Source organism: Lissotriton vulgaris, chromosome 2_2, assembly GCF_964263255.1.
Source record: "Lissotriton vulgaris chromosome 2_2, aLisVul1.2, whole genome shotgun sequence".
NCBI lineage: Eukaryota > Metazoa > Chordata > Amphibia > Caudata > Salamandridae > Lissotriton > Lissotriton vulgaris.
In genome coordinates, this window is record NC_141688.1 from 33,964,004 (window position 1) to 33,988,652 (window position 24,649).

Below are 24,649 nucleotides of genomic sequence, written 5' to 3' on the forward strand. Positions count from 1 at the left end.
GCTGTTCGTCTGGGGAAAGATTAAAAAATGTTTGCGCTACTATGTCATCTTTATATACGCTAGTATTGCCAGCCCATTGTACTGCTGACCGGGCTAGTTCCTGTTCATGCATGGTACTAAGTTCACTGTAACCTATTCGTTGTTTCAGTACTTTATCAGTGGCTTGGAATAGATGCTCAAGAGAACATTGTTCTGGTATGGGGGAAAGAAAACTTTTTTTACATTCTGGGCATATGGGTTTGTCAAAGGGTCTCGCCCTACCTACGTACGCTATTCTATTTGTGTTCTCAGTTTCTATATCATCGTCTTCTGAGACGTCATCCTCCTTCTCGGTTTCGTTCTCGTCGGCCCGTTCCTTCTCACGTATGTCAAGAATTTCCTTACGGATTTTCCTGTACATTGCCTCCACACAACTTTGTTTATCATGCTTTCCGACCGCTATGTTATCACTCCAATCCATCATACGTTTAGTTATTTCTCTGTGTGGTTGATCTTGTTCCCTGATCAAGCAATTTATCAAGAACTGTAAAACCATGCGTTGAGTTTCCACCTTTCTGTGTGCCATGGCCTCCTGTATACTTTCTGGTCCCTCCCCCGTTCTAATGAAGTGATATATCTTGTCTAATTTCTCTTTCATGCCTGGTAAGGTGATCAAATAATCTGCAACGCGTCTTAATCGTAGTGAGTGTAGGACCAATGAGTCCTCACCCGGTACTGGATCATATATACAATCAGTAAGGTTCTTTCTAAGGGTTGCGTATGTTGCCTTTGGCGTTTGTTCCAATGCTAAATCTCGTAATGATATTCGTTTTACTTGAGGAGGGGTGGAGAAACCCCCTCCCGCGGCTCCTAGATGTGAGCCGCCGGGGCTTGCAGGATGCACTGGTATTATTGGTGCTGGTAAAGTAGGTGTAGGTAAAGTAGGTTGGTCCTGTGTTATAGGTGGATTAAAAGGATTGCCAGGACCAGTGGCAGGAGAAACAGTGGGGGGAATCGTGTCATTAACAGGGTTGTGAGGATGAATATTTGGAGGAGGATTTGTATTTGCATACTCTGGGACAGTGTCATCTAAGTAGGAGGAAAGGAAAATTTCCGCTGTGGTCTGTTTATGACGAAGTTTAGTTGGGATCAATGGTGGCGGTAAATTACGGGGTACTTCCGGGGTAGCCTTAGGTAGGCCCTCGGCGAGAAGGGGGTACATGCCTTTAATAAGGGCATTTCTTTGTCTGTCTAACTGTTCTGCTTTAACTCGTTCACCTTCTTCTAGTAACTCTTTTTCTTTGGCTTTTTCTGATGCTTCTCTACTTTTCTCTGCTTTCCTAATTTCTTTCTCTGTTCTTCTATGCGCTTCTTTACGCCACAATTCTATGGCATCCTTCTGGGATTGTCTGGCTTTCTTTTTCCACAATGCTTCCTCTACTCTCATGATGCAATCAGCATCCCATGTCCCTGAGACAGGCCATCTATATTTCTCTTCCAGATCTTTGGTATAGTCAACCCACAAGTCTAAGTACAGTATGGCATCTAAGCCATGTTTATGGTACATAAAATGTCCGGGAGTGTCCCTAGGCGGGACGGGAACTGCTTCTTCGAGTATCCCTTTCCTGGTTCCTATCTGACGTAATTTCGAAAACAGCGGCATATTTGAACTTACTTGAACGTGAACACAATGAACACAGTAATGAATTGCAAACAATCATTCATACCACGACATTAAACACATTAAAAACATTTCGGACAGATACTACCTGGTACATAGAAAAACATAATTCTGAAAATCTCGAGAGACAATACTAGAATACTGAATTACTGGATGCACTGCTAAAACAGTACAGACATACCGGTCCCATAAAGAGACACGTCATACCGTATCCACCTAAGTGAACACGTCTGGACCAGGTCTGCGTGCCCAGACCCGTCTGGACCGGGCACAAATTAATGAACCCGTCTAGATGCGTTCCCAACAACGGTACTCACCGGGAAGCAAAACTGAAGGCCTCGGAAACTCGACACTGGACTGGACTGGACTGCTACGGCGTCTGGCTGCTACGCATGCGCTTCGGAACAGGTGGGCCTCCGGATACCTCGGACCTTGCTCTCTCGGCTTGGGCTCTGGTCGGGACTCTCCGCATTCCTCACCGCCTTGTCTGGATGCTAGACCGCAGTCTCCGTCTCCTCCGTGGGCCTGAGGGAGTTAGCAGGAAAACCCGCGAGTGTGCACAGAAAGGGGTCCGTCACGGCTGTAGAAGGGATCAGAGGCCTGCGTTACATCGTCGGCGCGTGGGGAAGGGGAGGGGTACCTATTCGGGCGCCAGATTATGTGGTAAATAAAATTACCGGGACTATTTTTCTATACAATAAATGACAATAAGGATAGCTCAATAAATGAGAGGCAGAGTCCGTGGTATCTGAGTCATACGGGCTTTAATTAAGTGGCTCGTGTCACTGGACATCGGGTTCCATCACCACTAAGGTTCAGGAAGGGATATTCAACGTTTTATTAACATCACACATTATATATAGTAAAACTGAACAGTTGCATTGAATACAGTAGGCGTAACAAGTGAAAAAGAGAAAGATAAGAACACATGGGCGTAAAAGAAGGCGTGTACAGGGGCGTACACGGAGGTGTGTGCTGGAAGCGTCACAGAAGTGTCATAGGTGGGTGGATGCATAGAGAAATTCTGCCGGGTCAGCAGAAACCTTTACCATGGATGCGTGCGCAACTGAGCATGACGTGGTATTGACGTGTAACTGGGGAGAGCTGGGGGCTTGACTTTAGCACTAGTAGAGGAGTCTGGTGTCTGGGAAGTCAGAACGACCTGCACCTATAGCATATCTGGTATCTTGTGTTTGGAGGATGTGTTGTCTGAAGTAAAAAAGTCTCTCGGGCAGAGGCCGTACATCACTGAATGCTAGTGGGTGCATACGTGTCTTTGTACAATGCGCGGGGCCATGGGCCTACTATGGCAACGGGTGCAGTAAATTACTTGTAAGGAGACAGGAAGGCCGGGCCCTTTGCTCTGCAGCCGGGAATATGTTTACCTATTTCACTAGACTGGAATGTCTTGGCAGGCAGGCCAGGCCGAGCCGGGCACCGCTTCGCTGGGCAGGAAGTAAGGTAGAGGTCAGGGATGCATAAACTGTAGCTTTCAGAGACAGAAGAGCCTCGGAGCCTCAATTAAGGGCCTGGCTCGACTAAGCCAGAAAAACGTGGAAAACGTGTGCTTTGCAATATTTAAAAGTGCACCATGTAAGTGCATTGGAAACATAGGCCTGGATGCGGAATTGACATTAGAACCATGAAGAGCCTAATTACTGACATGCTAACATTAGACGGAAATGCAGGGACATTATTAAAACAGGCACGGAAAAGGAATTACATGATAACATGGACACACATGGGACATATGTACATGAATAGGGTGCGAGGGGGGGACACACTGGATACCTGAAAATTTCTATTTCCTCATTAGGCATTGGTAGGAGTTTCCCCTTTTTCCTGAAGTTTTCCCCCTTTGCTCTTGCACACTCCTCGCATCGTGACAACCATACAGAAACGTCTTTAGTTCAATGTCTTCCACCCGAAATGTCTCTGTACTGACTGAACGGTTTTTCTAATGCCCGGATGACCTGCCATAGGGATGACGTGACACCACGCAAAAGCCTTCTTTTGCAACTCAACAGTGAGCAGGTACAGTTTGGAATGATAAATTGGTAGACCATGCTTCACTGATCTATTAACATCCTGCTTAGCCCAAGATAACTATTCACCACCAGTCTGGTGACACCTCACCTCATCCAAAAAATTCTCTGCACGAATCACACAAACCACCCTTGAAGGCTTTATGATAGCATGGTGTTCTCTGGCCTGGGTAGAGCTGGCAATTCCTGTCTAGATAAAGCGTCTGCCTTACGGTTCTCAGCTCCGGGTCTAAACGTTACCACAAAATCAAATTCTGCAAAGAAAAGCATCCAAGGCATTTGCCTTTGTGTGAGCTGCCTAGCGGTTTTCATATACTGTAAGTTGCGATTGTTGGTGTACACAGTAATTGAATGACAAGCCCCCCACAGGTAATGTCTCCATTCCTGAAATGCCTTCCTGATAGCCAGAAGTTCTTTTTCTGCAATAGAGTAGTTTAGTTCAGCTGAATTCAATTTCTTTGATAGGTATGCTATCGGATGGAGCTGCCCTGTATTCTGGTCTCTTTGTGACAAGATAACCCCAATAGCCTCGTCGGAAACATCAGCCTCCATCACAAAAGGATGTTCCAATTTTGGATGTGCAAGCACCGGAGCAGTGGTAAACACCCTTTTAAGATATACAAATGCCTCCTCTGCCTCACTAGACCAAACGAATGGTACCCCTTTTCTTAGCAATCTAGTGATGGGGACAGCTACTTGGGAGAAATAAAGAATAAACCTGCAGTAGTAATTTGCAAAACCAAGAAAGCTTTGCACCTCTCTCACATTTCATGGGATTGGCCATTCCTGTACTGCTTTTACCTTCCGCTCAGCCATTTTCAAACCCTCAGGACTCAGCATCACCCCTAGGAACTCCACCTCGGCCACTCCAAACTCACATTTGTTCAATTTTACAAACAAACTGTGCTCACGCAATCGCTCCAACACCTGACAGACCTGTTCATGATGACATGTCTTATTTGCGGAATAAATCAGAATATCATCGATGTAGACCACAACAAAGTGATCCACATACTCCTTCAAAACGTTGTTAAGAAAGTATTGGAATGCCTCCGGGGCGTTGCCTAGGCCGAACGGCATAACCAGGTATTCATACAATCCGTAACTAGTTTTGAAGGCCGTCTTCCACTCATCCCCCTCACGGATTCTTACCATATGATAAGCCCCTCTAAGATCTAACCTGGTGAATATCTAGGCCTCTCTTACTTGGTCCAACAGCACTGAAATGAGAGGCAGTGGATAGCGATTGCTAACAGTGTTTTTGTTCAACATCCTATAGTCCACACTGGCCCTCAGGTCACCGTTGGCTTTCGCAATGAAGAATATCGGGGAGGCCGCCCGGGAACGAGAAGGTCTAATAAAACCAATAGCCAAATAATGGTCTAAGTACTCCAGAAAATACTTGGTTTCTGGTACCGATAACGCCTACAGTCTGCATGAGGGTATTGTTGCTCCTTCCACCAAATCTATGCGGCAGTCGTGCTCCCTATGAGGAGGCAACTGTTCTTCTCTGACTTCACTGAATACCTCTCTGTATGAATGGTACTCCACTGGTAATACCGTCTCCTTCTCCACAGCTGTAGCCAATAAGAAAGGAGAGGTCAAAGCTGCTACCCATGAAGGTGAACTAGAAACCAGATGATCCTGACAACCCTCTGACAAAAATTGAAGAGATTTTGCCCTCCAATCAATAGAAGGATTGTGGAGACACAACCAAGACATTCCTAAAATTACCTCATATTGTGGAGCATCTATGATATTTAATGATAACTCCTCAGTATGTCGCTCGCCATTTATGTCAATGGACAGTACCAATACATCCGTACGTTCGATGATAAGACCAGACTTTAGGGGCTGACCATCCACTACCAACACTTCCTCGGGTTTCTCTCTGGGCACCCTTGATAACTCCAAAAGGTTCACAAGGCCATTACCTATAAAGTTGCCTGTCGCCCCGGAATCCACTATGACCAAGACCTGATGGAATTGTTGATTGCTTTCGAGGCTCATATGGAGCACAATATGTCCCTCAGTGTCTCCTGTGACCTGCATGGACAGCGAGGGGAGTTTCCAACCCTTGTTAGCATTCTCTTCAGCCTCGGAGTATTCAGTTCTCTCTAACTCTCTAGTGGTAGCAGATACAGCCACTTTCTTATTCCTTGCCCAAGCATTGGAAGATTTAGGTTTAGAAGGGCATTCCTTCGCATAATGACCCTTCTGTCCACAATACATACACAATCCATGTACCCTCCTAATTTCACGTTCTTCTTTAGTAAGAGGAGCTCTTATAGCTCCTATTTCCATTGGTTCGGTAACTGTCTCAGGGGTACTCATTACCTTACGAGGAGATCTATCATATCTGAAAGAACCTCTCTCATATTTCCTTCTGTCCCCTCCTCTTTCGGTTATGCGACTATCCAAACGTAATGTCAAGTTGATTATGTCTATGCAGGTTCGGGATCAATCTGGGCGATCAAATCTTCCATTTACTCACGTAAACCTTGGTAAAATAAAGACATGCACTTCTCCTCAGGCCATTCAGTCTCAGCCACCAACCTATTAAAGGTAGTTAAATAAGTAATCATATCCCCCTTTCCTTGTCTTAAATCAAGCAGTTCTCGGTCTGCACTAAAAGTAGCGGCCCTACGATCAAATACTCGCTCAAACTCAGCCCGGAAAGCAGACCAATCGGACAAAGCAGCGTCATTGTTCCTAACCAATGGTACTGCCCAGTTTGCTGCATCACCCCCTAAATATGAAATGGCAAAGGCCACCCTAGAGTGATTGTTCGGTAAGGAGGCTGGTTTACAGGAGAAGTGTAGCATCACCTGTGTCAGACAAACCTGAATCTTGCAAGGTTCCCTGCATATCTCTCAGGATTTGCTAATGGAATGGGTGGGGGTATAGTCACCTGTACCTGCCAAAGAGGCATTAAAAGGGTTTCTAGTTAATTGTTCCACCTTGTCTTTTAAGGCAGCTGTCTCCGCTTTAGAAGAGGCCAACTCTTGCTGAACCAAAACTAAGGCGTGCAGTACATCCTCCATGGAAGCCATGACCGGGCAGAGCGAATTACTTGGGTGCGTAATTCTGTCAGGGGTTTACACTCCGCAGAATCAGGATGCAGCAAGAATGGTCCACCTCCCGATCTCACTAACACGCTGATGATGTATATATATACACAGAGTATTTGAATGATCAGGCGAGGGAAGGATAGGAAGGGAACAGCGGGGAAAGGGAACCTGAAAAGATAAGACACACATTAATATCCATTCACATAGAAATGCTACACACATATGATCTCGCTAGCATATAATAAGCACCTTGAGTAATCACCCAGGGCCATATGTATCAAGGCGAAATGGGTTCGCAAACGCTGAAATTCGCAGAATTTCGGTGTTTGCAAACTCATTTTCGCAAAATGGTATGTATGAAGGAATTTGGGTGCAAAATAAGGAATTGCAAAATTTGCGATTCCTTATTTTGCGATTGCATTTAAGGAATCGCAAATTTTGCGATTCCTTAAATGCAATGTATTAAGCAAAAAAAAAATTCCAAAATGCCCTTAAGGAATCGCAAATTACCACCAACTTCTAGTTGGTGGTAAGTTGCGATTTGCATTTTTCAAAGTGCCATGTGGCGCACATACATGCCCTTAGGGCATGTATGTGTACCACATGTGCACCCATACTTATTTCAGGGGTGCAACAGGGTGTCCTTTGGACATCCCTGCACCCTTGAAATTATTCTCAATTAGCGATTAGCAAATTTGGAATCGCAAATTGAGAAAAAAATTCCCATTCCTTCCTATGGGCCAGGAGGCCCATAGAAATGAATGGGAATGTATTCCTTAATTGCGAATTCGCAATTTGCGAATTCGCAATTAAGGAATATCAAGAAATCGCTAAAAAATTGCAATTTTCTTGATACATACCAATTAGCGATTCTGAAATAGCGATTTCTTAAAAATCGCTATTACAGGATCGCTAATTGGTATCTTGATACATATGGGCCCCAGAGTCTTCGTGCTATGTCACCATCTAACAAGGCTCTCTCTGGTTTCAATGACCTATGTGAAAGGAGCATACAAGAATCAATATCATGCACTTCTGTAATACCAGTTATGTTGACGAAAACCCTTCCCCCTCTCTGGTACCTCAGGCTATGGATTACAGCTTCCCCACTGCATGCGTAAAAGAGATCCCAAAAGAAACAAAACACCAGGAGAGTGCTCCATATACAACGTCCCTTCTTTCCATCAAATCTAAGTTGCAAATAGTCACTGGGCGGTAAGGTTACGTCTCCTATGCCGAGAACCCCTTATGATCGGTATACGAGTAAAAACAAAACTAAGGGAGATTCCTTCCCTTCTTCGTAACGGAAATGCGTGGTGCCTACCACCGCATTCCGCTCACCCTTGACTTAATTCTTATCGTAGTATTTTTGTGACTGCAATACGTGGTAAAATACCACAGTATTCCGCCGCTCAAATAAACCGTGTCACAAGACTTTGTGACGGCAGTACCTGGTTCCTACCACTGTACTCCACCACCAAATCACCGCCTTCGCAGAAGCCTCTGCCACACACTCGAAAACAAACAGAGGATACGGATACACTTCCGTTATGAAAACGCGCTGCTCCACTTACTAAGTGCACTCTGCTGGACAAAGATGTTAAGACCAGGACGGCGTCTTCACTGAAAAGACGTACTTGAGAACAAACACGCTTTGCTGGAAACCTGTTCAAACTCAGCTGAGAACGAGCAACCCAGAAACATCCAAAATTACGCGCAACGTGGTGCCCGTCCTACTGAAATATATTGTCACGATTCCCCGACCGCTGGTAAATCACTGCCTGCTCTCTTATGCTGAACGGAACGGGAAACTACATATCTCATGATCCTTTGCGCGGCGCGCTCCTATGACGCTGTGCGACTAGTGATTATTAGGAAGTCTCACGGTGTACGTGCTGCCGATTATTCCTGCTTGTGTTTGGGTTCGTGTACTTTGATTCTTCTCAACTAGATACTTGGAGGTCGGCGGTGGCCGGTAGCGGCTCGCGCTGAAAGGACGCCGCTTCGAGCGCGTGGATTCAGCGTTCCTTGGTTTTGGAGTCCGTTTGGATTAACCTGGTGAGGCTTAGGAAGCGCCTACTGCAAAGCGGTCATCACGAGTTGGCGCTCGAGTTTGGATTAACCTGGTGGGGCTTAGGAAGCGCCCGTTTCATTCACCGTCATTGCAGTAACAGGTTTTTTCAAGATCGAGTGGGGCACTTGCATTAGTACTCTGTAAAAGAACCTGTTTATTGTATTTTGTTACAGACTTCAGGGAGCGTCTTGCTCCGGTTCGTGCAGGACACCTGGGCATAGGTGCCGCCTTACCATTCAGTGCACATTACTCACATTTGAGCGCTTACAGAGAAGGATCTGTAGAGACGCTATATTTATACTTTATGCTGGGCATATGATTTAGTTTCCTGAATTATTTTTGAATTACACAATCAAGGGAATGTATGATATATCTTGGGGTTGACTCTACTTGCATTTCCCTGGCAATATTCTTTCATGCATTTCCTCGGAGGAGAACGACCTTTTGTGAACTACCAGTTGCCGGGAATGTGATCATCGTTTCATTACTTTGTTTTGGGCACCATTAGGTTATCTTTATCCCTAAATTTGGGTAGGTGTTCTTACAACATAGCTGTCCTAGAATTCAAGTTACAGGAGGGGAGGGAACATGGGGGTTTTCTAATGATCTCTGCATTATATTTTCTAGTATCACAACCAGGGGATTTAGAAGCCGCCCTTTAGATCCTTCCTTCACGCAGGCACACCTGTAGGATATACAGGTGAGGTAACATGTGTTGTGTTGACTACTAGATCTTCCAGCTTAGGGTTTTATTGCACTTATCCCTTGCTTCTGTGATTACAGGTTACGGTTCCAGGTGCCCAGCTGTTCCCCTCCGGACACATTTTCCCCCGCTTGATCTCCTTAACAGTCTGTACACATTTACAGTCAGACTTGGGTTGATCTAGAGGTGGGCCCCCTTATAGCATCGATCCAATCCTGAGGAGCAACCAAGACAGACCTGACAGAATAATCAGCCCAAGAGTTTTGCTCCTCCCGGTTGGGTCGATACAAGGAATGGCCACCTTAGAAGAGGTAATGACAGCCTTAGGCTTAGTACAGGCGGAGTTGGCCGCCTCCTGACAGGAAACGGCTGCGTTGCAAGCACGGATGGATGCTATGCAGCGGAACCCGTTTGATGCAGGGAACCCTGCCCCTCAGCCTACATCATTGGTAGTAGAAATGCCCTCCCCAGTTCCTTTGGCTCCTCCGGAAAGGTTTATGGGAGATAGAAAGAAAGTGCAGGTGTTTATGACCCAGGTGATGATGCACTTCACCTGTAAGCCTAAATGTTTTTTGACCAATCAATCACGGGTTTCCTTTCTGATCTCCTATTTAGGTGGAGAGGCCGCTCAGTGGGCTGTCCCTATAGTCAGGAATAATGATGGGATCCTGTATGATTGGGACCTGTTTCGTGCCAAATTTGAGAAAACCTTTGATAGGAGAGCGGAAACTTTCTCCGCTGATAAGGAGTTGCTTGTTCTTAAGCAAGGCAATTCCGATATAGTGACATACCTGAATCATTTTAGGAGATTGATCGCTGAAACTGATTGGCCTGAAGCCAAACAGATGGTTCTGTTTTACCAAGGGCTCACAGACAATCTCAAAGACGTAATAGCACAAGTTGAACCCCAGCCTACCACATGTGCAGCCTTTATTGATTTGGCCTTACGCTTGGATCACAGATTGAGAGAGAGAAAAGGAGAGACTGGAAGAAAAGACAGACCTCTGGTGTTCGGGGAGAAACCCACTAGCGGGGATAAAGCAGAAGGAAAATCAGAACCCATGGGCATTGGAGTGGTGAGAGCATCCCTCACTGCGAGTGAACGAGAACATCGCCGCAAATTTGGGCTGTGTCTTTACTGTGGAAAGAAAGGTCATTTTTTACGAGAATGTCCAGTGAAACCTAAAGGAGGACGCTATCGTGCAGGACAAGGAGTAGTATCCACAGTTGACAAGGGGTCGGAAAACTCCCAAGCTTGAGTTCTAAGGAAGGGAGGGACTCAAGTGCACATTTCATCCCTTCGATAACAGAAGAGGACCGAGTGGGAAACCAGCTGTTCTTTGTGGACATTGAATTATGGATTGACAAAACCCTAAGCATGTCCGTGCCATGGTAGACTCCGGAGCGACAGGTTGCTTTATGGATTTGACAGAAGCTCGGAAGTTGGGAGTAACACCGGTGGATAAAACTGTCTTTGAAGAAGTGTTTGCAGTAGACGGTCATGTGTTGGAATCTGGTCCTATCACCCAACATACCCCGGAGTATGAGATGTGGTATGGGGGTTATCATAAGGAGCAGCTGTCGTTTAACCTCATCCAGGCCCCTAATTATGGAATAATATTGGGACTCCCTTGGCTAAAAAAGCATGAACCCAATATAAAATGGACGGAGCGGACTTTGGAATTCTCTTCTTCATATTGCCAAGACCAATGCATCCAGGAGAATCCCCGACCCTCAAGGGTACTGGCGGTTACTCACACAGTCTCTACAGCCGCTGAAAAAGAGGTGGAACTACCTCAGTGTTACCAGGAGTATGAAGAGGTCTTTAGTAAAACAAAAGCTGAAGTGCTTCCTCCGCATAGGGAATACGACTGCCGCATAGATTTAACACCAGGGTCAGTGGTTCCATGTGGCCGGATCTATGCGTTGTCACAACCCGAAACAAAACATCTACGGGAATATTTGGACAACCTCCTTGCTTTGGGATTCATCCGACCATCAAGGTCCCCAGCAGCTTCCCCGCCTTTCTTTATTCCAAAGGCCAATGGGGAATTACGCTGCTGTATCGACTACAGGGCATTAAATGCCATAACCATCAAGAATCAATACCCACTTCCCTTGATTCCGGTATTACTGGAACAAGTGAGAGCGGCCAGGATTTATACGAAGCTGGATCTGAGGGGAGCCTACCATTTAGTACGCATACGAGCAGGCGATGAATGGAAAACTGCTTTTAAAACAAGGTATGGGCTCTTTGAGTATCTTGTGATGCCCTTTGGGCTATGCAACGCCCCGGCATCCTTCCAATTTTTCCTTAATGAGGTGTTGAGAGACTACTTGGATATCTTTGTAGTAGTCTACATAGATGACATTTTAATATACTCGAATGATGAACCAGAACATATAAAACATGTGAGGCAGGCGCTTGAGGCTCTAAAGCAAAACCAACTGTACTGCAAGTTAACGAAATGTGAGTTTCATGTCACGACGGTGGAATTCCTGGGAGTCATGCTCACTCCATCAGGGCAGATAATGGTCGAAAGGAAGGTACGGGCCATTGCGGAGTGGCCACGACCCAACACAGTTAAGGATATCCAGAAACTCCTTGGCTTTGCCAACTTCTATCGGAGGTTCATCTCGCACTTTTCAGGTCTGGTCACACCTCTCACACGACTAACCCGGAAGAACACCCCTTTTTTATGGGGAATCGAAGAGCAAACAGCATTTGATCGGTTGAAAACCGCGTTCATGACGGCCCCAATATTGGTTCATGCTGACCCAAACCTCCCCTTCGTGGTAGAGGCTGATGCGTCAGAACTAGCGGTGGGAGCAGTTCTCTCGCAAAGGAGTGAAGATACCGGTTATCTACATCCCATCGCCTTCATGTCTCGCAAGTTAAATCCTGCAGAACGCAACTATACTATTGCGGAGAAGGAATTGCTAGCAATTAAAGACGCCTTCACGGAGTGGAGGCATTGGCTAATGGGCGCCTCGCACCAAATCACGGTTTATACCGACCACCGTAATCTGCAGTTTATGCGAGCTGCACGCCATCTCACACCCAGACAACTGAGATGGATGCTCTTCTTTTCCGAATTCCGTTTTGTGGTTACCTTTCGTCCGGGATGTGACAACCGGAAAGCTGATGCTCTCACCCGTCAAGAAAGCCACCCAGCATTGATGGAGACTCCCGAAACCAGCATCATCGAACCCCGACAGGTGGTAGGGGTGATCCACACGGAAGAATTTCTCCACAAGGTCAAGAGAGGCATCCAGACCTTTGCTTGGAAAACATGGATTCGTTTACACCCGGAATGGAGAATCCGTCAAGGGTTGCCAAGAAAGGGGTCTCAGTTGCTTCTCCCCACACTTGCATTGAGACAACAAGTCTTTAAATGGTGCCACAATCTACCATGTGCAGGACACACTGGAGGGAAGAAAACTTTGGAAAAATTGCTACGCACCTACTGGTGGCCAACCATCCGGCCGGATGTGTTTGCTTGGGTTCAACGATGTGACGTCTGTTCGCAGGCTAAAAGCGATCATCGACCAGCGCAAGGGCTGTTACAAACGATGCCCACGCCTGTGAGTCCTTGGGAGAGCTTTTCAGTCGATTTTGTGGTGGGACTCCCTAAAGATCATGGGATGACAGCTATAGTAGTAGTCGTGGACTACTTAACCAAGATGGGCCACTTCATTGCCTGTAAAGGGGTTCCCACAGCTAGTCAATTAGCCCATTTGCTGCTCATTCATGTTATTTGGTTGCATGGCCTGCCCAAGGTTATTGTCTCTGATAGAGGGGCGCAATTCACCGCAAACTTTTGGAGGGTCTGGTGTGATCGATTGGGCATTGCCTCTTCTTTGTCCACCAGCTTTCATCCGCAAACGGATGGGCAGACCGAAAGGTTAAACCAGACCCTCAAACAATACCTGAGGTGTTTTGTTGATGCCTCTACAGAGGCATGGGTAGAATGGTTATGGTCGGCTGAGGTGGCGTATAATGACGCAGTTCATTCCTCTACTTTGTGTACCCCATTTTTCTGTACGTATGGGTTTCATCCCAGATTCGCCCCCTTGAGTGTGCCGGGTGTTGAAGCCCCGATTCCGCAGTTACAGTCCAGATTAGTGCAGTTGCGGAAGACTGTTTTGCAGGCCAGACAGAATTTTGAAAAGGCTAAACGCAGGTACAAGTCTCAGGCTGATAGACACCGTAGGCCTTGTCCTGGGTACATGAAAGGGGATTGGGTGTGGCTGTCCACTCGGAACATCCGTTTCAAACGGTTCAGCATTTTCAACCCTAGGTTTATTGGTCCGTACCAGGTGATTCGCCATGTCAACCCCGTAGCGGTGAAACTGAAACTCCCCTCACATTTCCGGATACACCCGGTGTTCCATGTCTCGCTGCTCAAGCCCGCTCGGGGTCCTGGTCCTGCGGCTCCTGCGCCTGTGAGGGTGGAGCAGTATGTGGAGTACGAGGTGCGGCGCATTTTGGACGCTCGTAGGGTGAGAGGGAAACTTCAGTACCTGGTGTCTTGGAAGGGGTATGGTCCTGAGGAGGACTCTTGGGAACCTGTGGGTGCGATTCATGCCCCTAGACTGGTGCGGAGGTTCCATTTGTCACATCCCGGTAAACCTGGTAGCAGTCAGTGAGTGTTGTGAGAGGGGGTGTACTGTCACTATTCCCCGACCGCTGGTAAATCACTGCCTGCTCTCTTATGCTGAACGGAACGGGAAACTACATATCCCATGATCCTTTGCGCGGCGCGCTCCTATGACGCTGTGCGACTAGTGAATATTAGGAAGTCTCACGGTGTACGCGCTGCCGATTATTCCTGCTTGTGTTTGGGTTCGTGTACTTTGATTCTTCTCAACTAGATACTTGGAGGTCGGCGGTGGCCGGTAGCGGCTCGCGCTGAAAGGACGCCGCTTTGAGCGCGTGGATTCAGCGTTCCTTGGTTTTGGAGTCCGTTTGGATTAACCTGGTGAGGCTTAGGAAGCGCCTACTGCAAAGCGGTCATCACGAGTTGGCGCTCGAGTTTGGATTAACCTGGTGGGGCTTAGGAAGCGCCCGTTTCATTCACCGTCATTGCAGTAACAGGTTTTTTCAAGATCGAGTGGGGCACTTGCATTAGTACTCTGTAAAAGAACCTGTTTATTGTATTTTGTTACAGACTTCAGGGAGCGTCTTGCTCCGGTTCGTGCAGGACACCTGGGCATAGGTGCCGCCTTACCATTCAGTGCACATTACTCACATTTGAGCGCTTACAGAGAAGGATCTGTAGAGACGCTATATTTATACTTTATGCTGGGCATATGATTTAGTTTCCTGAATTATTTTTGAATTACACAATCAAGGGAATGTATGATATATCTTGGGGTTGACTCTACTTGCATTTCCCTGGGAATATTCTTTCATGCATTTCCTCGGAGGAGAACGACCTTTTGTGAACTACCTGTTGCCGGGAATGTGATCATCGTTTCATTACTTTGTTTTGGGCACCATTAGGTTATCTTTATCCCTAAATTTGGGTAGCTGTTCTTACAACATAGCTGTCCTAGAATTCAAGTTACAGGAGGGGAGGGAACATGGGGGTTTTCTAATGATCTCTGCATTATATTTTCTAGTATCACAACCAGGGGATTTAGAAGCCGCCCTTTAGATCCTTCCTTCACGCAGGCACATCTGTAGGATATACAGGTGAGGTAACATGTGTTGTGTTGACTACTAGATCTTCCAGCTTAGGGTTTTATTGCACTTATCCCTTGCTTCTGTGATTACAGGTTACGGTTCCAGGTGCCCAGCTGTTCCCCTCCGGACACATTTTCCCCCGCTTGATCTCCTTAACAGTCTGTACACATTTACAGTCAGACTTGGGTTGATCTAGAGGTGGGCCCCCTTATAGCATCGATCCAATCCTGAGGAGCAACCAAGACAGACCTGACATATATAACGGACTGCCGGCCCTTAGTATCATGGGAATTGTAGTTTATGTGGGCCATGTAGGTGCGGTATGCTAGAACCTGACAGGATTTTGATGACCAAAGGGAAGAGTTGGCCAAATACTTATTTAGTTTAGGTAACACTGAACGTACGGGTTACATGTCTGTGTCCCCAGTGGGGGAAGGACTTAAAACTAAATGTATCAAATTAGAGAGGTTGAAGAAGTTGGAGCTCTCAAAGTGGTAGGACGGGGTAACTCTCAAGAGGTATTTAGACAATAAGAAAATTCCTCTGGGACTCCGAATTTTAACATTTCCCACTTTTGATGATCTCGACCCGGATTTACTTAAAGATTGAAAAGAAAATTTACAAAATTCTTCCTTTGTCATAATGAAGGTCCTGATCGAACATTCTGACAGAAAGTGTCTCAAATTGAGGAAGGAGATAAGTGTTGGGGAGGAAGGAATTAAAGGATTGAATTTAAAGGAGGCTACTGATAAAAACAGTGCCATTCTTAAGGAACAAATTCAAATTCACCAACGGGGTACTAAACAGAGAAAACTCAATAAGATAGCTAGGGATGGCCGTGATTATTCCCAAGGGCGAATTTATACATTTGCGCACAAATTCGATAACATTCAAATCCCTAAACCCAGAGATTTAAACACCCAAAGCTTAGGAAGTGCTTCCAGTTTACTGAGCAGTTCCAATGCTTCTTCTATTGAAGAGGTGGGTACATCTGCTACCAATGCGGTTGAACCTACTGTGAGTGCTGCTTCCTCTTTTTTAGAAGAAGTGTTAAGATACTGTATAGGGAACAAACAGAAAAAGCCCACAAACCAACAAGAAGGGGCGGGTGGCGACAGAACAGAAAAAGACACTGGTGTTCTTATGAGGAACCAGAGCAAGAAATTGAATAACTGAATTGGGCACACTGTTTAAGAACTGATGTTATTGCCTCTGATTCTGATAATTTTGTAATCAATTAATCTGATAGCATTTTGATTAATATTGAATTGTCCTTATTAAATAAAGAACTGGGTTTTTGTGCAACCAACAAAGTTGTGTTTTCTGAACTATATGCTGATTTGTTTAAATTCCCCCGGAGGGCAAAATTGAAATGTCATTTTTACTTAAATCAATCACAGACCCAACAAACGAATGTGAATATAGTTCAAAATTCTGAGATTTCGGTCGCACATCTAAAAAAAGTCTCATTGTTATTGTCACTAGAGGGTGATAGGTAAATACCCCTGGAGGGCATCGCCCAAGAGCTAGACATTCACCAAGATTTCTCTTTAGACCGTGGTTTACGTGTGGGAAACAAGTTTGTACCACAAGGACCATATTTAAACAGCATTGACATCATTCGTAGACTGGTAACCAATGATTTGTACAGACTGGAGGATAAACTACTGGAGGGTAGCAGGTGGAACATGGAAAATCTTACCACCACTGAACGTAGTGCTCTATACAGTCTTAAGAATGATTCCTCCATTGTCATCCGTGAGGCTGAAAAGGGAGGAAATGTGGCCATCATGAATAGGTCCGATTATGAACAAGAGGCCATTAGACAACTTAGCAATGAAGATTGTTATAAAAAACTGATGTCCAATCCCTGTCCTGAAGCTATGCTGGTGATAAATATGCGTCTTGCTCATTGGAAGGCGATAGGTCTCCTTTCGAACTCTGAATATCAATATCTGAGGATCTCATATCCGAGATTTGCATGTTTGTATCTTCTTCTAAAGGTGCATAAAAAAGTGAAATTTCCTCCTGTCCACCCAATAGTATCTGGGAATGGATCCTTAACGGAGCATCTATCTGAGTTTGTAGATACCTTCCTCGAACCATTGGTGGTTAACCTTCCGTCCTATATTCAGGACACGAAGGATATACTTAACAAGGTAGAGGATTTACAGTGGGACGACACAATGTGGTTGGTAACCATAGATGTGGAATCGCTATATACATGTATCAAGAGTTTGCCCAGATGGCTATTGATCACTTTTTATCCACCTGAAATGTGACCTTTTTTGGAACATAATGGTATGATCCTCCAAATGATCGATTTAATCTTGAGCAATAATTTCTTTCTTTTCAATCAAGATTGGTATCACCAACAACAGGACATGGCGATGGGATCAAAATTCGCACCTTCCTATGCAAATTTGTTCATGGGTTGGTTTGAGAAACTGTATGTGTGGTCCTATGATGCCGGACGTTGGAGTAAGGATGTCTTTTTTAGGGGCGTTACATAGACAATGTTTTTATGATTTGGACCGGATCTGAGATCAATTTACGTCACTATTTTGATTATCTAAATCAAACCATTTCAATGTACACCTTACCATAAATATGTCCAAGACTAAAATCCAATTTTTGGAGCTAGAACTGTATATTGAAGTCAATAAACTAAAGTGTACCCTATACAGAAAGGAAACAGCTGTCAATAGTATATTGCATTTCAACAGTGCTCACGCCGCAAGCACAAAACATGCTATACCCTTTGGAGAATTGATCCGAGTCCGAAGAAATTGTAGTGATGACAGTTTCAATTTAAAAAACAAGCCCAAAACTCATTGCAGCGTCTCAAAAGGAGAGGCTACAGTGATCAAGTCCTAACACAAGCACTAAGATGGGTTAGATGTGTCAAGAGAATGGACACACTTAAGACCAAAAGGAATATGGGATCTACCAAAAAAGAACGTTTGGCATTCATTACTACCTATTCCAAACTCAATAAGAACCTGTTTAAAATCTCACATAGACATTGGAAAATTCTCCAGGGGGCACTGGGAGTGGGCTCTCTCCTTGCTGTTAAACCTCAAGTCACTTATAAGAGATCAGGTACATTGAGGGAAGCATTGTGTGCCAGCTACACAGCGACCAGACCGACGGCTGTTGGTAACTGGTTGAGTCGCCCTAAAGGCTTCTTTACATGTGGAAACTCATGAGAGCCCATGGCATTGGTACTGTCATTGCTTAAACATGCTCTCCGATGTTCTTGGATGCATGTTCGTAGGTGTCTCACTATACTGCCCACATAGATTTTAGCACAATTGCATATAATAACATAAACCACATACATTGATTGACAATTCATGTACTGTTTAATCTCATGTACACACTTATTATTATATGAGAAGCGTACGATTTTATTCAGGCCCATCAATCAATCAATCAATCAGAGTACTTGTAAAGTGTGCTGCTTACCCGTGAGGGTCTCAAGGCCCTGAGGGGAGGGGGTGCCGCTACTGCTCGAAGAGCCAGGTCTTGAGGAGTCATCTGAAGGCGAGTAGGTCGTGGGTCTGCCGTAGGTGGGTAGGGAGGGTGTTCCTGGTCTTGGCGGCAAAGTAGGAAAAGGATCTGCCGCCGGAGGTTGTTTGTTGGATGCGGGGGACATCGGCAAGAGCGAGGCTGGTGGAGCGGAGCTGGCGGGCCGGGGTGTAGAAGTTGAGTCTGCTGTTCAGGTAGGCTGGTCCGGCATTGTGGAGAGCTTTGTGTGCGTGGGTGAGGGGCTTAAAGGTGATCCTCTTGTCGATGTTAGGGTTCGGGGGGCGGGTGCCTTCTGTCTAGACCCCCGGTCACTGGTTTTAGCGTGTAGTGCCAAGTGCATGTGCGAATTTATGGACGCTCCCTTGGGCTCGCTTTAAAAGGGCTTGCCCGCAGGAAACCGGTGCTTGGTTTCTTTGATGGTCCCTTGCCGTGTGTTTCCAGTTCCTGTTTTCCTACCTCTATTGCGGTCCATGACAGCGGGCCTTAAGAGGGCTGGCATTTGGCTCTGCTTTTCCTATTTATCCTGTTTTCTAAACCTTTGGGGTATTTTTGAACCCTTAGTGGGGACCTGTTTTGTATTCGGTGACGCTTCGGGATACGCGGCTGCGTTTCCCTTGAGAGCTGGGCATCCCGTTTTTTCTCATTTTTGTATCCAAACCATCTTGTTGTGAATATTTTGGGTGGCTTCACGAAGGAGCTGAATAACGGCTGTTTTTTGTGCTACCTTCGTGTCCTTTTAATAACAGGGTTTTTTTTGGGTGTCTATCATGTCCTTGGACACCTTTTTTCCCTATCCCTTCCCAGTCCTTTTTTTTATTTCTTGCTGATTCCACCTGCTTTATCATTCTCGGTGTTTCCCGAGGGGGCGTGGTTGGTCTGGGGTTACGGAAGAAAGATCCAATACAAAAGCAGTTGATGGTTTCCTGATTCATTTTAAGCTACTCCCGTGTGTTGACTGGGGTAAGCGGGGAGGTTGGTGGTTCGTGTGTGTACTTGGCACTTGTATCGTTAATGGGGTGTGACTAATCTTATCCCCCTTTTCTTTTTTAGTGGTCTCGACTGGGGTCAAGCAGTCCGCTACCAGGGAATTAGAAGAGACACGCTGTATTCCCCAAGACCTTGGGCTCCCTTGTTTTGTTTACCCACCTTCTCCCGGTGTCGTGTTCTCCATCACCCGGAATATATCTGTGGGTGCTGGGGGTCACAGCGAGGGTAGGGGATTGGGACGTTCTTCACTCCTGCGGTGTTTGGCTGGTTGGCAACGGAACAGAAAACCAAGACCACGAATTGATACACCACCCGAGTGAAGAATGGTTGAGGAGGCAACAGGAGGGGCGTCTTCAATGCAGGATCTCGTGCAGGCCTTAGCACTTATGCAGGTTGAGGTCCAATCCCTTAGACAAGAGAACCATGAGTTACGGTTGACACTGAGTGAGGTTAGCGCTAAGGAAAACACCAAGAGGAGAGGGAGGGATCCCTCAGTGAAGGCTAAGACCCCAGTGATTCAGCCAGCTACATTTAAGTATGAGAGGAGTGGGGGGCAGAGTGGGTCTCCTTTGTCTGTTACTGTTAACACTCCTGTGCCGGTGCCTCTGGCTGCTCCTGAGAGGTTTTCCGGGGACAGTAGTAGATATGCTATCTTTATGAATCAGTGCCATTTGCACTTCATGTGTCGACCAGCTGCTTTTCCCGATGACACTACTAAGGTAGCGTTTGTAATTTCATACCTCTCGGGTACTGCAGCTGGTTGGGCGGTCCCCTTAGTCGAAAACAATGACGCCGTGTTGAGTAGTTTGCCGGCGTTCAAGCTCCAAATGCATATTCTGTTCGCTAAGCATGCGTTTATGCAAGCAAGCGAAGCAGAATTGCTAAAGCTAAGACAGGGGAAGCAGGACCTTCTGGCTTATGTGGGTACCTTTAACCGCTTAGTAGCGGAAACTCAATGGCCCGTTGCAAAAAGAACATCTTTGTTTTATCAGGGCTTGTGCGAAGACTTAAAGGATATAGTCTCACAGGTAGTAGACCCCCCCCGAGGATTGTGTTGAGTTCATCGATTTGTGAGAGGTAGGGGGAGAGGACCAGGTTTCAACCCTCGAGGACCACTGTAACCAAGAGAGAGACACCGGAAATTGGGGATGTAAAGACAGATCCCGAACCAATGCCGTTAGGTGGGGTGCGAGGTCCCTTAACTAAGGAGGAAAAGGAGCGGAGACGATTGTTGCAGTTGTGTTTGTATTGCGGGAGGGGTGGTCCCTTTGCTCGAGAGTGTCCTGTGAAACCGTCTTGGTTAACTGTGAATAAGGCTGTGGCTTTCGTAGGAGGGGGGTGTGAGAGGCCTTCTGTCCTTGAGAGTAGCAGTTGCAATCCTTATGATGTACAATGGGCAGTGCAAAGAGTCCCGCACCATTTCACGGTGACAGCTTGCTTTGCATATTCATCTAGTGGTAGAGCATCCCTGTCGGTGTTATTGGATTGTGGGGCTACAGGGAACTTTATGGATATCCGTTTGGCCGAGAAGTTGATGGTTCCGTGTGTGATGAAGAGACAACCTGAACTCGTGAGGGCCATTGATGGGACGGAATTGTCCTCTGGGTCAATCGTCCGGCAGAACGAACCTTTGCTGATGACATTCGATAACGGGCATTCTGAGACTGTTTGTTTCGATATTATAGCCGCTGCAGCATTTGGGGTGGTACTCGGGGTGCCCTGGTTACAGGCCCATAATCCTAGGATCGATTGGGCGTGGAGGTTGGTCACGCTCGATTCATAGTATTGTCTTCTGCACTGTTATAGTGAGGCGACTGACTGGGTGTCTCCGTTGTCTTGTGCAGCGAGTGGCTGTGTTCAGAACAGCTTGCCTTCTTTGTTTGTGGCATACAAGGAAGTATTTGATAAGGATCAGGCGTGTGTTTTGCCTCCTCACAGGGCTTTTGATTGCCGTATCGATTTGGTTCCGGGGGCTGTTTTGCCCTTTAGCAGGGTTTATGCGTTGTCGGAGCCGGAGGAGAAACATCTATGGCAGTACTTGGAAGAAATGTTGAAGTATGGGTTCATTCGGCCATCTTCTTCGCCTGTATCCTCCTCCATCTTTTTCATACCTAAGAAGGAGGGCGATCTCCGCGCTTGCGTGAATTACAGAGCGTTGAACAAAGTTACAATAAAGAACAAGTACCCATTACCACTCATACCGGTGTTGTTAGATCAGCTGCGACATGCCAGGGTATTTACAAAGCTTGATTTGAGAGGTGCTTACCATCTCGTTCGCGTCCGAGAGGGCGATGAATGGAAAACGGCGTTCTGCACTAAGGGGCTCATTAGGATCGCGGACGGACTTGCGTCCCTCCGCGACCCCAGAGTAGGAGGGAACCTCCTGTGCAATTAGGATGAGACCGCCACCCTGGCGGTCACATCCTCTATTTTTACCATTGCTGCGGCTGCAGCTTCAAGCTGCACCCGCCGCAATGGTAAAAATGCACACATTGCATTTGTGTGCAGAAAGCGGCAGGCACCGTGCGGTGCCTGCCGATTACTGCACACAAATGCTGGGGGGTACCATAGGTACCCCCATGTGCACCCCCCACCCCCCCTTCACCGCAATGGGCCCCCGCAGTGAAGTTACACATGCTTTTCCACGGCGGAAAAGCCGCCGCGGAAAAGCATGTTTCTGAGCCCATCCTAATCTGGCTGACGGTGTCTGAGAGACACCGTCACCATATTAGTGCTTTTCCGCCGCGGTTGTAAGCCAACCGCGGCGGAAAAGCTGCGGACGGAAACCAGGACCCACCAGCCATCCTAATGTGGCGGTGGGTCTTTGGTGGGTCCGCAGAGGAATTTGCGCATCCTCTGGGCCGGCGGTGGCTTCCGCCGGCCCGGAGGATGCGGAAATTCCTCCATCCTAATGAGCCCTTTAGTTTGGTTTATTTGGGTATTGTGTTATGCCTTTTGGTTTATGTAATGCCCCTGCCGCTTTTCAGTTTTTTATAAATGAGGTTTTGCGTGAGTTTTTGGATATCAGTGTGATTGTTTACATTGATGACATTTTGGTTTTCTCCCAGTCCTTTGAGGATCATGATACTCTTGTTTCACATGTTTTGTCTAAGTTGTTGGAACACCGTTTATTCGTCAAGCTGGATAAGTGCACGTTTGGTGCGACGCATGTTGAGTTATTGGGTTTCTTGATTTCGGCGGATGGTATTAACCCCTTCCATGCTGGTGACGAACCCCAGCCGTCATGCACTACGGTGCTCGTGTGCTGATGGCGGCTGGGGTTCGTCATGGCCCGCCCGTGTTTGGCCGGCGGCCGCACACGGGAAAAAAAGCGGCCGCATCGAAGGGGTTAAGATGGATCCCCGGAAAATCGAAGCCATTATCAACTGGCCCATACCCACATGTGTCAAGGATATACAGGTACTACTAGGATTTGCCAACTTCTATAGGCATTTTATCAGCCATTTTTCATAAATCGTTTCGCCTATGACTTCTTTGTTGAAGAAGGGAGTGGTTTTTGATTTGACGCCTGCAGCACAGTTGGCACTGGAATGTTTGATTGGGCAATTTACATCTGCTCCTGTGTTAATGCATCCTGATCCTGCCCTTCCGTTTTATGTAGAGGCGGACGCGTCCCAGCTGGCAGTTGGGGGTGTGTTGTCTCAGCGTGACAGCGTGACTGGGTTGATGCATCCAATTGCGTTTTTCTCGAAAAAACTGCTACCTGCTGAGCAGAATTACACCAAGGCCGAGAGGGAGCTATTGGCCATGAAGCTGTCTTTTGAGGAATGGCGACACTATCTTTGGGGGGCTCGGCACCCCATTACGATCTATACTGATCATAAGAACTTAGAGTTTTTCCGTTCTGCCAGGGCTTTGACATCCCGGCAGATGAGATGGGTGCTGTTTTTCAATGAATACGATTTTACCATCACGTATAGGCCAGCAGCTCAACAGGGGAAGTCTGATGCTTTATCTCGGATTTATGCGGATCCGTCACAGGGAGGGCGGGTAGAAGAGACCCGATTTATGATACCAAGTGAAAGGATTGTTGGTTGTGCCTCCATGGACGACTTTTTGGTTAAAGTTCAAGAAGAAATGAAACAGTTGGAAATGGCTCTGTGGCTGTCGGAACCTGGGTATACGTTAAGGGATGGGTTGTTGTATCAGGCTAATAAGCTGTTAGTGCCCCCTGAGTTGCGTACACTGGTTCTTACTTATTGTCATTCTTCGTCTTTGGTTGGGCATCCCGGGGTTAATAAGACCAAGGAGATGTGTTTGCGTTGGTTCTGGTGGAAGTCCTTAGCCCACGATGTGCAGGTATTTGTGGCCTCATGTCCGGTGTGTGCTGTTAGTAAGTCCTCGCACATGTCACCATCTGGGTTGTTGCACCCTTTGCCAGTGCCTCCCTCCCCTTAGCATACGATCAGTATGGATTTTGTGACCGATCTGCCGCCTGATTCAGGGTTTAAGACCATATTGGTCGTAGTGGATTTATTCACTAAAACGGCACACTTCGTTCCCTTGCTTAAGTTACCCACGTCTAGGGAATTGGCTGATGTATTTATGGCACAAGTGATCAGATTACATGGGGTGCCTACTGCCATCGTTTCAGACAGAGGGGCACAGTCTGTATCACACTTTTGGACTGCCCTATGCCGGTCTCTAAAAATGGATGTACGGTTGTCATCAGCTTACCATCCACAAAGCTAGGGGCAAACGGAACGCACCAACCAAACCATGGAACAGTATTTGCGATGTTTGTTAACGTCGCTGATGGGCAGTTGGGTACAAGCCCTTCCTGTGGCTGAGTTTGCCTATAATAACAGTATGCACTCAGCATTAGGTATGTCGCCATTTTACTGTTCAATGGGGTTCCATCCCAAAAC